This window comes from Portunus trituberculatus, chromosome 24, assembly GCF_017591435.1.
Source record: "Portunus trituberculatus isolate SZX2019 chromosome 24, ASM1759143v1, whole genome shotgun sequence".
Classification (NCBI taxonomy): domain Eukaryota; kingdom Metazoa; phylum Arthropoda; class Malacostraca; order Decapoda; family Portunidae; genus Portunus; species Portunus trituberculatus.
This window is the reverse complement of record NC_059278.1, coordinates 14,199,956-14,212,455: the sequence shown is the minus strand read 5'-3', so window position 1 is coordinate 14,212,455 and position 12,500 is coordinate 14,199,956. Positions and strand designations below refer to the sequence as shown.

The following is a 12,500-nucleotide window of genomic DNA, read 5'->3' as shown; positions in this document are numbered from 1 at the left end:
ACTTTATTATTATTATTATTATTATTATTATTATTATTATTATTATTAGTAGTAGTAGTAGTAGTAGTAATAATAATAATAATAATAATAATAATAATAATAATAATAATAATAATAATAATAATAATAATAATAATAATAATAATAATAATAATAATAATAATACAAAAAATGATTACAATAAATAACTTTCACACTCAGGCAAATAACTTTTCTGTTTACGATTTCTCCTTTTCCTCTCTCCCTCCTCCCCTCCTCTCTTATAGGTCAAGTGATGGAACAAGTGGTGGGAGGAGGAGGAGGAGGAGGAGGAGGAGGAGGAGGAGGAGGAGGAGGAGGAGGAAAGGAAGTTAAGATGAAAATGATAGGCAGGTGGGCGTAACTTTTTAATTCCATCACCAACCCTATCGTCACCACCACCATCACCACCACCACTATTGTCACCACGGCCACAATCACCACCATCATAACATCACCACAATTACCACCACCACTCAATGCTAACAAGGCAAGCTATACATAAATGCAACATTCTCCGTTCCATCCTGTTGCCTCTCCCGCCATTCCCTCACACACCCACCCTTACAAACCCGGACACACACACACACACACACACACACACACACACACACACACACACACACACACACACGGTTCTCCAATGCATTTCTTTCCTTCCTCTTAATTCTATCAGGTTAGGTTAAGTTAGGTTAACCCCTTCAGTACCATGACGCGTTTCCATATTCATTCTGCTTACTATTTGGTGATTTTACACAGCTTCAGAAACTCATGTGGGGGGGATTGAAATAGTGAAGACTGTGGCCATTCATCTTCTGACCTCCATAGACCCTTCTAATGTTAATAAAATGGTCTAATTGTAAACAAATCTCACGGTAAAAATGTGTCCCAGTACTGAAGGGGTCAATCATATCTATCAAGTTAGGATAAGTTAGATTAGGTTAGGTTAGGTTAGGTTAATTAAGTTCACGCTAAAGTCAGATTAGGTGAAGTAAAAATAGGAAAAAAAAGGTTAGGTTAGGTCTGGTTAAGATTAAGGTTAGGTTAAGTTAAGTTTACCAATATACAGTTAAGTTTATCATTATGTACAAAAAAAAGGAAAAAAAAAATCAGTGGCTAATCCCTTTCAGATGTACAATTAAAGAGTGTTAGATAAGATTTGTCAATTTAATAGTTCTGCCTCAATACAATTCAAGTCGTAGGAAGGAGGAAAAAAAAAAAACAGCAATACAGATATTAACAAAGAAAGTGAAGAAAGACTGAGACAGCGGTTCAATCTTGCTCTACTGAGGTGAGAACAAAGTGAGAGTACCTTGAAAATCTTGAGCTGGAGGACACTGAAGGAAAAAAAAAAAAAGAAAGACAGAAAGAAAGAAAGACAGAAGAAAGGAAGGAAAGAAGGAAGGAAGGAAGGAAGAAGGAAGGAAGGAAGGAAGGAAGGAAAAAAGAAAAAGAGAGAAAGAGAAAGAAAGAAAGAAAGAAAAAGAAAGACAAAAGCATGGAAGGAAAGAAGGAAGAAAGAGGGGGAGGAAAGAACAAAGACAGGAAGGAAAAAGAGGAAAAAGGCAAGAGAGAGAGAGAGAGAGAGAGAGAGAGAGAGAGAGAGAGAGAGAGAGAGAGAGATGCAGTTGATAAGTTGAAGCAAGCAGTAACCATGGAAATAACGGTACAAAACAGGAAGACCCCTCCTCCTCTCCTGGCGTGTTACGGGAGAGGAGGAGAGATTAAGAGGAGTGTGAGTCGAGGAGTTACGAAGGAAGCATGGATGGGAGTGAAGGAGAGAAAAGGAAGGAGAAAGAAGAAAGCAGAGATGGGGAAGACGAAGAAGGGTGAGGGAGGAGAAGAGAAATGGAAGAAGATTGGATAAAGGAGATAGGAAAAGAGAAAGGTGGAGAACAGAGGGTCATGAGAGAGAGAGAGAGAGAGAGAGAGAGAGAGAGAGAGAGAGAGAGAGAGAGAGAGAGAGAGAGAGAGAGAGAGTGCCACGAGACTCATTTAATCTTCCTTATGTTTCCTGGAAGGCGTGACTCTGAGGAGGAGAAAGAAGGGTAGTAGTAGTAGTAGTAGTAGTAGTAGTAGTAGTAGAAGTAGTAGTAGTAGTAGCAGAGTTGGTGGTGATAGTGGTGGTCTCAAGAGTAACAACAATAGAAGCAAACGCAACGGCAGAACATCAAATATCGTATAGTAGTAGCAGTCCAGTGGTGGTGGTGGTGGTGGTGGTGGTGGTGGTGGTGGTGGCAGTGGTAGCGGCGGTGGCGGCGGCTCAACACAATCCTGGGTGAACAGTTCGGGCAGGTCGCCTTCAAGAGGACCCCGTGAACCCGCCACCACTGCCGCCCGTCCGCCGCTCGCCGGTCGTCTCCTACCGCCCCAGACAAGGTGTGCCGGGACCTCCACGACCCGTCCTGCCCCACTCCGCCCCGCCCCTACCCCGCCACTGCCCCTGCCCCGACGTCTCCGAGGGTCAGGGACGCACAGGGCTAAGGAACTGCTTGCATGGGGTATGGCGCGGGTAAGGGGGGGTGCGTCACGTGACTGAGGGGGCGGCAAGGGACGGCAGGGGGCCAGCAAAGGGGTTGGAAAGAGGAAGAGGAAGCCGGTTTGCCTGATGCACGGCTCCCATGGGGCTTAGCGCGCCATTATTACTTGAATAGATTTGACTTAATTCATTTAGCATGCTAGTTTCTGTCACGGTTTCTCTCTCTCTCTCTCTCTCTCTCTCTCTCTCTCTCTCTCTCTCTCTCTCTCTCTCTCTCTCTCTCTCTCTCTCTCTCTCTCTCTCTCTCTCTCTTTCACATCCCCCCTCCCTTCAGTACATGTGTTCCTTGTTCCCTGCAGCATCATTTGTTGCTGAAGCATGCATGTATTGCGTGTGTTGATATTCTCCCTAATTCCTTCCTTACAATCAGTTAATTTCTGCGTCACGTTTATTGGTTGAGAACACGTCTTCCTTGGTGGGAGCAGTATAGTTTTTGCCCCCATAGCGTGCAATGGTTGACAGAGAGCCGGGGAGTGAGGTAGCAATCCTAGGGCGTGTGTGCCAGTGTTGCCTCCCTCGTGTTGCCGCCATCACCACGTGTGTCCAGATGTAATAGCGTCCAGTCCCACGGTAATTACTTTCCATGCCAGCTGTACATGGAGCGAGTCCACTCAGGCTGAAGTATTGAGCGCTAGAGGGATGCTCCCGCTATCTGCAGGCGAAATGTGAATCTAATATTTTCTTAAAACCTTTTTTATCGTTCTTGTGGTTCGATCAAACACTAAACTTCTCGCCTCACCTTTCCTGGCAGGCACTGCAAGAACCACACATGATCGTCCCATTCAAGCTGGAAATCCGGGCAGCAATCAACAGCTTATCGAACAAATTTGGCGAGGGCACCGCCGTCTGGTGGCAACTTTTTGAACCCACTGGAAACACGACTAAATCAGGGTTTTTTTTTCTTACTGTCACCTGACGTTATGCTTTCATATTACCAGACAAGACAAGGATTTCTCTCTGCGTATCGTGTTATCATCACAACTTTAATTTCACGTGTCATAAGTTTCCTGCTTTATAATATCGTGAAATCGCCTTCACATTACTCACAAAGTCTTCTTAATGGCACTTTATCATCATGACACAGGTGTGTGTGTAATTCACCTCGGTCGCTTGCTGGTCACCCAGCCAGTCTTCCCCATTACGGAGCGAGCTCAGAGCTCATAGACCGATCTTCGGGTAGGACTGAGACAACACCACATACAACACACACCAGGAAAGCGAGGCCATAACCCCTCGAGTTACATCCCGTACCTATTTACTGCTAGGTGAACACACCCCACACATTGAGACTTCCCCATTTGTCTCGTCGCTTACCGGGACTCGAACTCGGCCCTCTCGATTGAGTCGAGCGTGCTAACCACTATACTACGCGGCGTAGTGTGTGTGTGTGTGTGTGTGTGTGTGTGTGTGTGTGTGTGTGTGTGTGTGTGTGAGTGTGTGCAGGTGTTGTAACTTAAAACGGTCTGGGATGCTGACAGGACGAGGTGAAGGTAGGGAGAAAAAGACAGTGGTGGTTATCTACTTGAATATGAAAATAACACAAGAAACTACTACTGCCACCACCACTTCTACTACTACTACCACCACCACTACCACTACTACTACTATGGCTCCACTGCTTTCTCTAGACTCTCACAACACTCATATAATACAAAATCGCAAAAATATGACTTCTAATATATCCTTTCGCGTACCCTTCATTTACCTGTACCTGTCTATCTATTAGTTTTCATTTTGAGTGAGAGGACGTGTACCGCAGTCTGGAATCCGTTAGTGAGCGTACCATTATTTCCCTGGTGACGGTGCGGAGTGGTGCGGGGCGGTGCAGGGTGGGTTCACTGGGTGTGTGCGGGTATCAGGTGGTGCGCGAAGAAGAGTTAAGAGTACCAAGGCGTTAAAGTGTTAAGGTGTTAGCGTGTCACCACCACCACCTAGACACACCCTTATGATGTTATCGCTGGTAAGGACGTGTGGATGAACGGGCAGTGTGGATGTGTAGGTGGTAGGCAGAATGGGTATAGTAATGGTAGGATAAGGATGTAAGTGCAAGGAATGGGTATGTGGATTTGTGTTTGCCGGATGACTGGTATGTATGAGTGCATGAGTGTGAGTCTGAGGATGGTGTATGTGGATATGTGAGTATGGCGGATGTAGTTAATGTGGATCCGTGTAAGGTGAGGTATTTGGGGGTGTGTGGAATGCAATGCGAGTGAGTGGACCGGCGGGGAGTGATGTAAGAGCTGGGGTGTACTCGTGTGTGTGTGTGTGTGTGTGTGTGTGTGTGTGTGTGTGTGTGTGTGTGTGTGTGTGTGTGTGTGTGTGTGTGTGTGTGTGTGTGTTTATCAATGCATATATCTGCTGGTTCGTCACCCGTTCACCCCGTCACAAAGTCACTTCACCCCACCCTTCACCCCAGCCCCTCGACCCTATTCCTCAACGAGACAGGATGAAGAGTGATCATACCTGTCATTCCCCGCCACGCCCATGTCCTTCCTCCTCACCTTTCCTTCCTCAACACTCCATCCCACCACAACCACCACCACCACCACCACCACCATCAGCAACATCATCTCTCTCTCTCTCTCTCTCTCTCTCTCTCTCTCTCTCTCTCATTATTTATTATTTTACTTCTATCTATTTCCTTTTCTTCAGCCATTCCTCTTCTCTCCCTCTCATTCCTACATTCCTCCTTTCTCTTCCATTTCTATTCCACACAAACCCCTTCATTCCTTCTCTCTCTCTCTCTCTCTCTCTCTCTCTCTCTCTCTCTCTCTCTCTCTCTCTCTGGTACTACAATCCTAAGCATCTCTCTCTCTCTCTCCTTCACTCACCATTACCACCTCTCCCTCTCCCTCTCCCTCTCCCTCTCTCTCCCTCGTTCAGGTGCCTACTAGTGCCTTCACCCTCCCTGGCTCTCTCCACGCACCTGGCCTCACACCTGCCGCCCTCCACGCCTTACACCTGCCACTTGACACCCTATACCTGCCTCATCCACTACACACTTGCTGCACACCTGGCTTGGCTTCACATCTCATCTGTTAGTCATTCCAATTGGCGCTGGAAGTACATCACCTCACCTACCTAACTCTCTCTCTCTCTCTCTCTCTCTCTCTCTCTCTCTCTGGTAAGGCAAGGCACGTCTCTCCTCTTCTCGTCTCTCATGCTGATGTTTCACTATCGAGATGCCTGTGTGTGTGTGTGTGTGTGTGTGTGTGTGTGTGTGTGTGTGTGTGTGTGTGTGTGTGTGTGTGTTAAGGGCAGAAATCAACGACAGCGGTACCAGTAGCAGCAGCAGCACCACCACCACCACCACCACCACCACCACCATCCGTAGTAGTAGTAGTAGTAGTAGTAGTAGTAGTAGTAGTAGTAGTAGTAAAAACAAAAAAATAGTAGTATTAGTAGCAGTAGTAGTAGTAGTAGTAGTAGTAGTAGTAGTAGTAGTAGTAGTAGTAGTAGTAGTAGTAGTAGTAGTAGTACTAATAAGAGTAGCAACCATAACATTTGAAATAAACAACAACAACAATAAGTGATAACTTTGTCGGCCTCTCCTTTTACGCAACAAAGAGAGAGAGAGAGAGAGAGAGAGAGAGAGAGAGAGAGAGAGAGAGAGAGAGAGAGAGAGAGAGAGAGAGAGAGAGAATTAATCAGTGAGTTATATAAATGAGTCAATGAATAAATAGATAACAAATACATAAACAAAATAAATGAACAATGAAACAAATAAACAAATAAATAGATCTCTCTCTCTCTCTCTCTCTCTCTCTCTCTCTCTCTCTCTCTCTCTCTTTTCTGAGGCTTCGGTTTAGTAAGACAAAACGCAAATTAGATTCTTCCCCCATAAAAGCTTGTTTCTTTTATTTCCTCCCCTATAAAGCTTTCTTAGAGAGAGAGAGAGAGAGAGAGAGAGAGAGAGAGAGAGAGAGAGAGAGAGAGAGAGAGAGAGCTGTTATGACTTCCAAGCCTCGCCAGTCACCATAAACGTGACTGACACCTTATAAGTCAGTCAAGAAGGAGGAGGAGGAGGAGGAGGAGGAGGAGGAGGAGGAGGAGGAGGAGGAGGAGGGAGTTTACCGGAGCCTTATATTACCTCCTGACGCTCCTGGAGGCTGTAAGGAGGAGGAGGAGGAGGAGGAGGAGGAGGAGGAGGAGGAGGAGGAGGAGGAGGAGGAGAAGGAACTAGCATCTAAATGAAACCTACGCCATCCCTTTCCTCTCCTTCTCCTCCTCCTCCTCCTCCTTGTCCTACCTTGTCATAAACAGGAGAGTGACATAACACACACACACACACACACACACACACACACACACACACACACACACACACACACATCTCATCTTGCTATCTAAAAAAAAATCTAATAAATATCACAGAACACTTAATTAATTTACTCCTCCTGGGCATTTGCAGAGGAGGAGGAGGAGGAGGAGGAGGAGGAGGAGGAGGAGGAGGAGGAGGAGGAGGAGGAGGAGGAGGAGGAGGAGGAGGATACCTGGTTATGGCATTTAGACCATTCATGTGGAAGACTTTACGACCTAATTCCTCTCCTCCTTCTTCTCCTCCTCCTCCTCCTTTATACCCATAAGGGGCTTCTGACACACCTTACATAATGAGCCACAGGTTTACTATATGAGGGAGCGAGGACAGCACAGGTAGAAAAATGAGGCAGGTGAGGTGTCCGTAAGTGGCAGGTAATGCGGTAATTGGCGTTATGAGGCGCAGGAGTGATGAGGCAGGGATGAGGCTGGGGTGACAGTGAATGAGGCGCAGGAGTCATGAGGCAAGGATGAGGCTGAATGAGGCGCAGGAGTCATGAGGCTGGGATGACGGTGAATGAGTAAATTAACCTTTTTAAATGAGGGAAAAACTGGCCAAGGGGAACAGAACAATAAATAATAAAAAAGGCCCACTTAGTTGCCAGTCCCCTTACAGATCGGAAAGGGTTAGGAAAAAAATTAAATAAACAAATACAAAAAAATAAAGATAAATGTCTTGAAACCCTCTTTAATGAAATGAAGTTGTAGGAAGTTGGAGACACAGATACAGGTAGGGAATTCCAGAGTTTACCAGATATAAGTGAAATGACTGGAATGAGTGAGAGAATATGAGTTTATGAGTGGATGTGGATGATGTAAACAAGTAAATGAGTGAGTGAGTGATTATGGTGTTTTGTGAGTGGTGAGGTGAAGTGAGTGGTGAGTGAATGAGAGTAAACTAAACAGGTGCATGATGAGCGAATGAGAGACTGCTACTCGTATTTTGTGAGTGATTAGTGAGGTGAAATGAGTGGTGAGATAGTAAGGGTGAAGTGATGAGTGAGTGAGGCAAATTCGGTGTTTTGTGAGTGAGTGGTGAGGTGAAATGAGAGTGGTGAGATAGAAAGAATGAGGTGCTGAGTGAGTGAAGTAATTTCGGTGTTTTGTGAGTGAGTGGTGAGTGAATGAGAATAACTAAACAGGTAAATGATGAGTGAGTGAGTGATTTCGGATGTTATGTGAGTGAGTGGTGAGGTGAAATGAATGAGAAGAGTGAGAGAATAAGAGTAAGGCTTATGAGTGTATGGGAGTGAGCACTAGAGATGAGTGACTGAAGTTATGAAGTGAATGACATGAATGAGGATGAGTGAATGTGTCTATGAAGAGATAATGAGTTAAGTTTGTGAGTTTAAGGAAATATGAAGCTGGTAATGAATAAGAAACATGAGTGACTGAATTTAAGAGGTGAGGAATGAGTAACTAAAGAATGAGGAAGTGAGACTGGAAATGAGAGAAAGGCGAGAAAAAAGATACAAAAATAGAAATGAGTAAAGATTATGAGTTTATGAGAATATGAGTGAGACACGAGTGATATTTAAGAGGTGAGGAGTGGGTAACGTAACTAATAAATGAGAAGAGAGACTGGATATGAATGGAAGGTGAGTAAAAATGTAAATAGGTAAGGAAAAAAAAGAGTAAAGATGAGAAAACAAGAAATGGAGACGAAATAAGTAAATAAATGAGTCAGAAGTATTGTTGAGTCAGACTGAGGTGAGTGAGATGTACAGGTGAAGTGTTAATTAGGGAGGGAAGAACACAGGTGAGTCATGAAGAATAAAAAAAAAAAAAAAAAAACTACTTCCATTCTCTTATTTTCTCTCTCTGTTCTCTTTCTCTCATCCATCCTTTGCTTCTCTCTTCTCCTCCATTTTTTCTCTCTTCCTTTTTTTCTTCATTTTAACATTCATCACATTTTCTCACTATGAAATAAATAATATCTTAGTTTTCATTCATGACAATCCTTTCTATTTTTCACTGTTCATGGTGGTGAGGTGTGTGTGTGTGTGTGTGTGTGTGTGTGTGTGTGTGTGTGTGTGTGTGTGTGTGTGTGTGTGTGTGTGTGTGTGTGTGTGTGTGTGTGTGTGTTTTCTAAGCGGAGTACCTTGTCGGAAGTGTGAAACAATGGCTTCACCAGTGTGTGTGTGTGTGTGTGTGTGTGTGTGTGTGTGTGTGTGTGTGTGTGTGTGTGTGTGTGTGTGTGTGTGTAAAAGAATCCATGCATATATTTAAAATTTTCATCATCTATCAAAATTGAGCTCTCTCTCTCTCTCTCTCTCTCTCTCTCTCTCTCTCTCTCTCTCTCTCTCTCTCTCTCAACAAGAAACATTCACATGGATATCAAACACGCACACACACACACACACACACACACACACACACACACACACACACACGTATGCACATCATGTATTGCGCGTATAGACGAAGACATACTACAAAAACCTACATGGCTTCGTATGTATGAATGAATATGAATACCTGCACACACACACACACACACACACAGGTCAGTATGGCGTATTCATGAAGTGGGCGCACTGGGCGGGAGGAAATGCCGGGCTTATCTAAAAAACACTCACACGCCCACAACTCGCGCCCTCCACGGCTGATTGGCAGATAAAACAGGGATCAATGACGCAGCTCATTGGAGAGATAGATAGATAGGTAGGTGGAGAGATAAGGAGGAGGTAGATGGTAGAGTAGGTTAGGTTAGATAAGTTAGGAGTGTGAATGGACGAATGGAAGGGTAAGTAAGTAGGTAGATAGACAGGGAGATAGGTAAATAGATAGATAGATACTAGATTGATAGGTAGATATAGATAGATAGATAGATAAATAGAGAGAGAGATTAATGGATAGATAAATAGATAGCAAAATGGTTCGTAGATAAAATAGGTAGGTAGATAGATAGGACAGGTAGAGAGAATGACAAACAAAAAGGCCGATATTCATACAGACAGACAGCTTAGGAGGCGAAAATACAGACAGATGGAGGTATAGATAGATAAGAAAAATAACAAGTGATAAAAAAATGATAAAAAGTAGATAGGAAGTAATAAGTTGTAATAAAAACAAACAATTCTACAAATATTCATTTTTTTTAACCAACCAATCACAGTGCCCTCACACACACACACACACACACACACACACACACACACACACACACACACACAGGGAGAGCAAGTGAACGTGATGGTTTAAGGAGGAGGAGGAGGAGGAGGAGGAGGAGGTAGGTGTTGAGTGTAGTAGGATGACCATATAGGGCGTGAAGGAGGAGGAGGAGGAGGAGGAGGAGGAGGAGGAGGAGGAGGAGGAGGAGGAGGAGGAGGAGGAGGCTTAAATGACGTTCTCTTCCCCAGGGGGAGTGAAGGGCCAGAATAACACAGTCTTTATAGGAGGAGAAGGAGAGAGAGAGAGAGAGAGAGAGAGAGAGAGAGAGAGAGAGAGAGAGAGAGAGAGAGAGAGAGAGAGAGAGAGAGAGAGAGAGAGAGAGAAAGGAGTGAGGAAGGGAAAGTAATGAGGAGGAAGAAGATGGATGCAGAAGCTAATGGAGGAGGAGGACGACGACGAAGAAACAAGGATATGGAACAGAGGAAAAGAAAAGTAAAAATAACAGAAAGTGAGAAAGAAAAACAAAATCGAGAAAGTCTTACACACACACACACACACACACACACACACACACACACACACACACACACACACACACACACACACACACACACACACAAAACAAACATGACAATTCCCCAACAATGAAATAAAACACTCATAGGAACATTTATCATTTCAAATTTTATATACATTTATTAATCTATTTATTCATTCATCAGTAATTGGAGATGTTTTAAAGGGAAAGAGTGTGTGAAAGGCGGAACTTGGCTTAGGTTAGGTAAGAGTAGATAAGGTAAGCTGAGGTGAGGTAAGGTGAGGTAAGGTAAGGTAAGATAAGGTTAATTTGGTTTAGGTCAGGTCAGGTCAGGTCAAGGTAAGGTAATAAGATAAGATAAGGTAAGGTAAGGTTACGGTAGGGTAGGGTAGGGTAAGGTAGGGTAGGGTAGGGTAGGTTGAGTTGAGTTCAGTTAGGTTAGTTAATGTTTGGATAAGTTAGGGGTTTAGCTAAGCAAGGTTAGGTTAGGTCAAGTCAAGTGAGGTCAGGTCAGATTAGGTCAGATAGTTAAAGTTAGATTTTGGTTAGGTTATGTTAGTGTACGTTTAAGTTAGGATAGATTAGATTGGGTTGGATTAGCTTAAGGTTGTATTAAGTCAGACTGAGCTGCGGTTGGTTGGGCTAAGGTTAAGTTAAAGTAGGTTAAGTCGAGCGTATTAGGGTTGCATTAAATTAAGCTGACTTGGGTTAAGCTGGGTCAGGTTAGGATGGATCAAGTTAAGATGAATTAGGATAGACTAGATTATGTTAAGTTAAGATTAGGTTAGGAAAGATTGTATTACGCTAGGTCAGATTAGACTACGTTAGGTTAGGTTAGGTCAGGTTAAATCAAACTGCATTACGTTAGGTTAGGTTAGGTTAGATTAGGTTAGCCACACCTCAATACTGCACTCACTCTTATTATCATCTGCTAATTTGTGAAAGCGCTGAGTGGAAGGTGAGGGAGAGTGGGGCGTGGCACTGGCAGGCTGGCTGGTGGGTGGGTAGGTGGGTAGTGGAGAGCAGTGCATTAAGCTGTTAAGGCTGTGGGTGAGTAGGTGGGTGGGTGGGTGGGTGGGAGTGAGTGCATGGCTGGCTATGAAGGGAGTGGGCGGGTAGTGGGCGGGTCAGGTAATATATTGTGTTGTTTATTTGTTTATTCATTTATTTTTATAAGACTTGAAGTGTTTAGGATTAGGTTAGGTAATGTTATGTTATCTTGGGTTAGGTGAGGTTAGGACAAGTTAGGTAAGGTTAGCTAAGATAAGTTTAAGTTAGGTTAACTCCTTCAATAGTGGAACACATTTTTACCTTGAGATTTGTGTACGATTAAAACATTTTATTGACATTAGGAAGGGTCAATGGAGGTCAGAAGATTAATGGCTAGAGTCTTCACTATTTCAATTCCCCACATAAGTTTCTGAAGCTGTAGAAAATCACCAAACAGTAACCAGAATTAATATGTTAACGCGTCATGGTACTCAAGGGGTTAAAGTAAGGTAAGTTTTCGTTACGGTAAGTCAAATTAGGTTAAGTAAAGTTAGATAAGCTGGGTTAGGTTAGATAAGATTAAGCTGACACGGTGAACATTAAAAGGAATGTGTGTGTGTGTGTGTGTGTGTGTGTGTGTGTGTGTGTGTGTGTGTGTGTGTGTGTGTGTGTGTGTGTGTGTGTGTGTGTGTGTGTGTGTCCCAGGTGTGTGCATTCAAACTCTACATCCTTATTTATTTGCATTGTGGTTTTGTTGATACTACTATAAAGCTGTATCCGCCTCTCTCTCTCTCTCTCTCTCTCTCTCTCTCTCTCTCTCTCTCTCTCTCTCTCTCTCTCTGACACCACTTTTATTTTTATATCACACAAACATCCTCGTGGTAACTATATCTCTTCGACTTGTGAGCGTGAGTCATTTATTTATTCATTTATTCATTAGAGGCAATGAGATAGGGTGCCATCATCTTTACTATCATCATTATC

At 43.7% G+C, this 12,500-nt stretch overlaps 1 protein-coding gene across 1 annotated transcript in view; it reads right to left on the bottom strand.

The window, feature by feature from the left end:
* The window catches only part of LOC123508186, a 56,310-nt gene that overhangs the window by 34,739 nt on the left and 9,071 nt on the right, over positions 1-12,500 (bottom strand). The window lies entirely within an intron of this gene.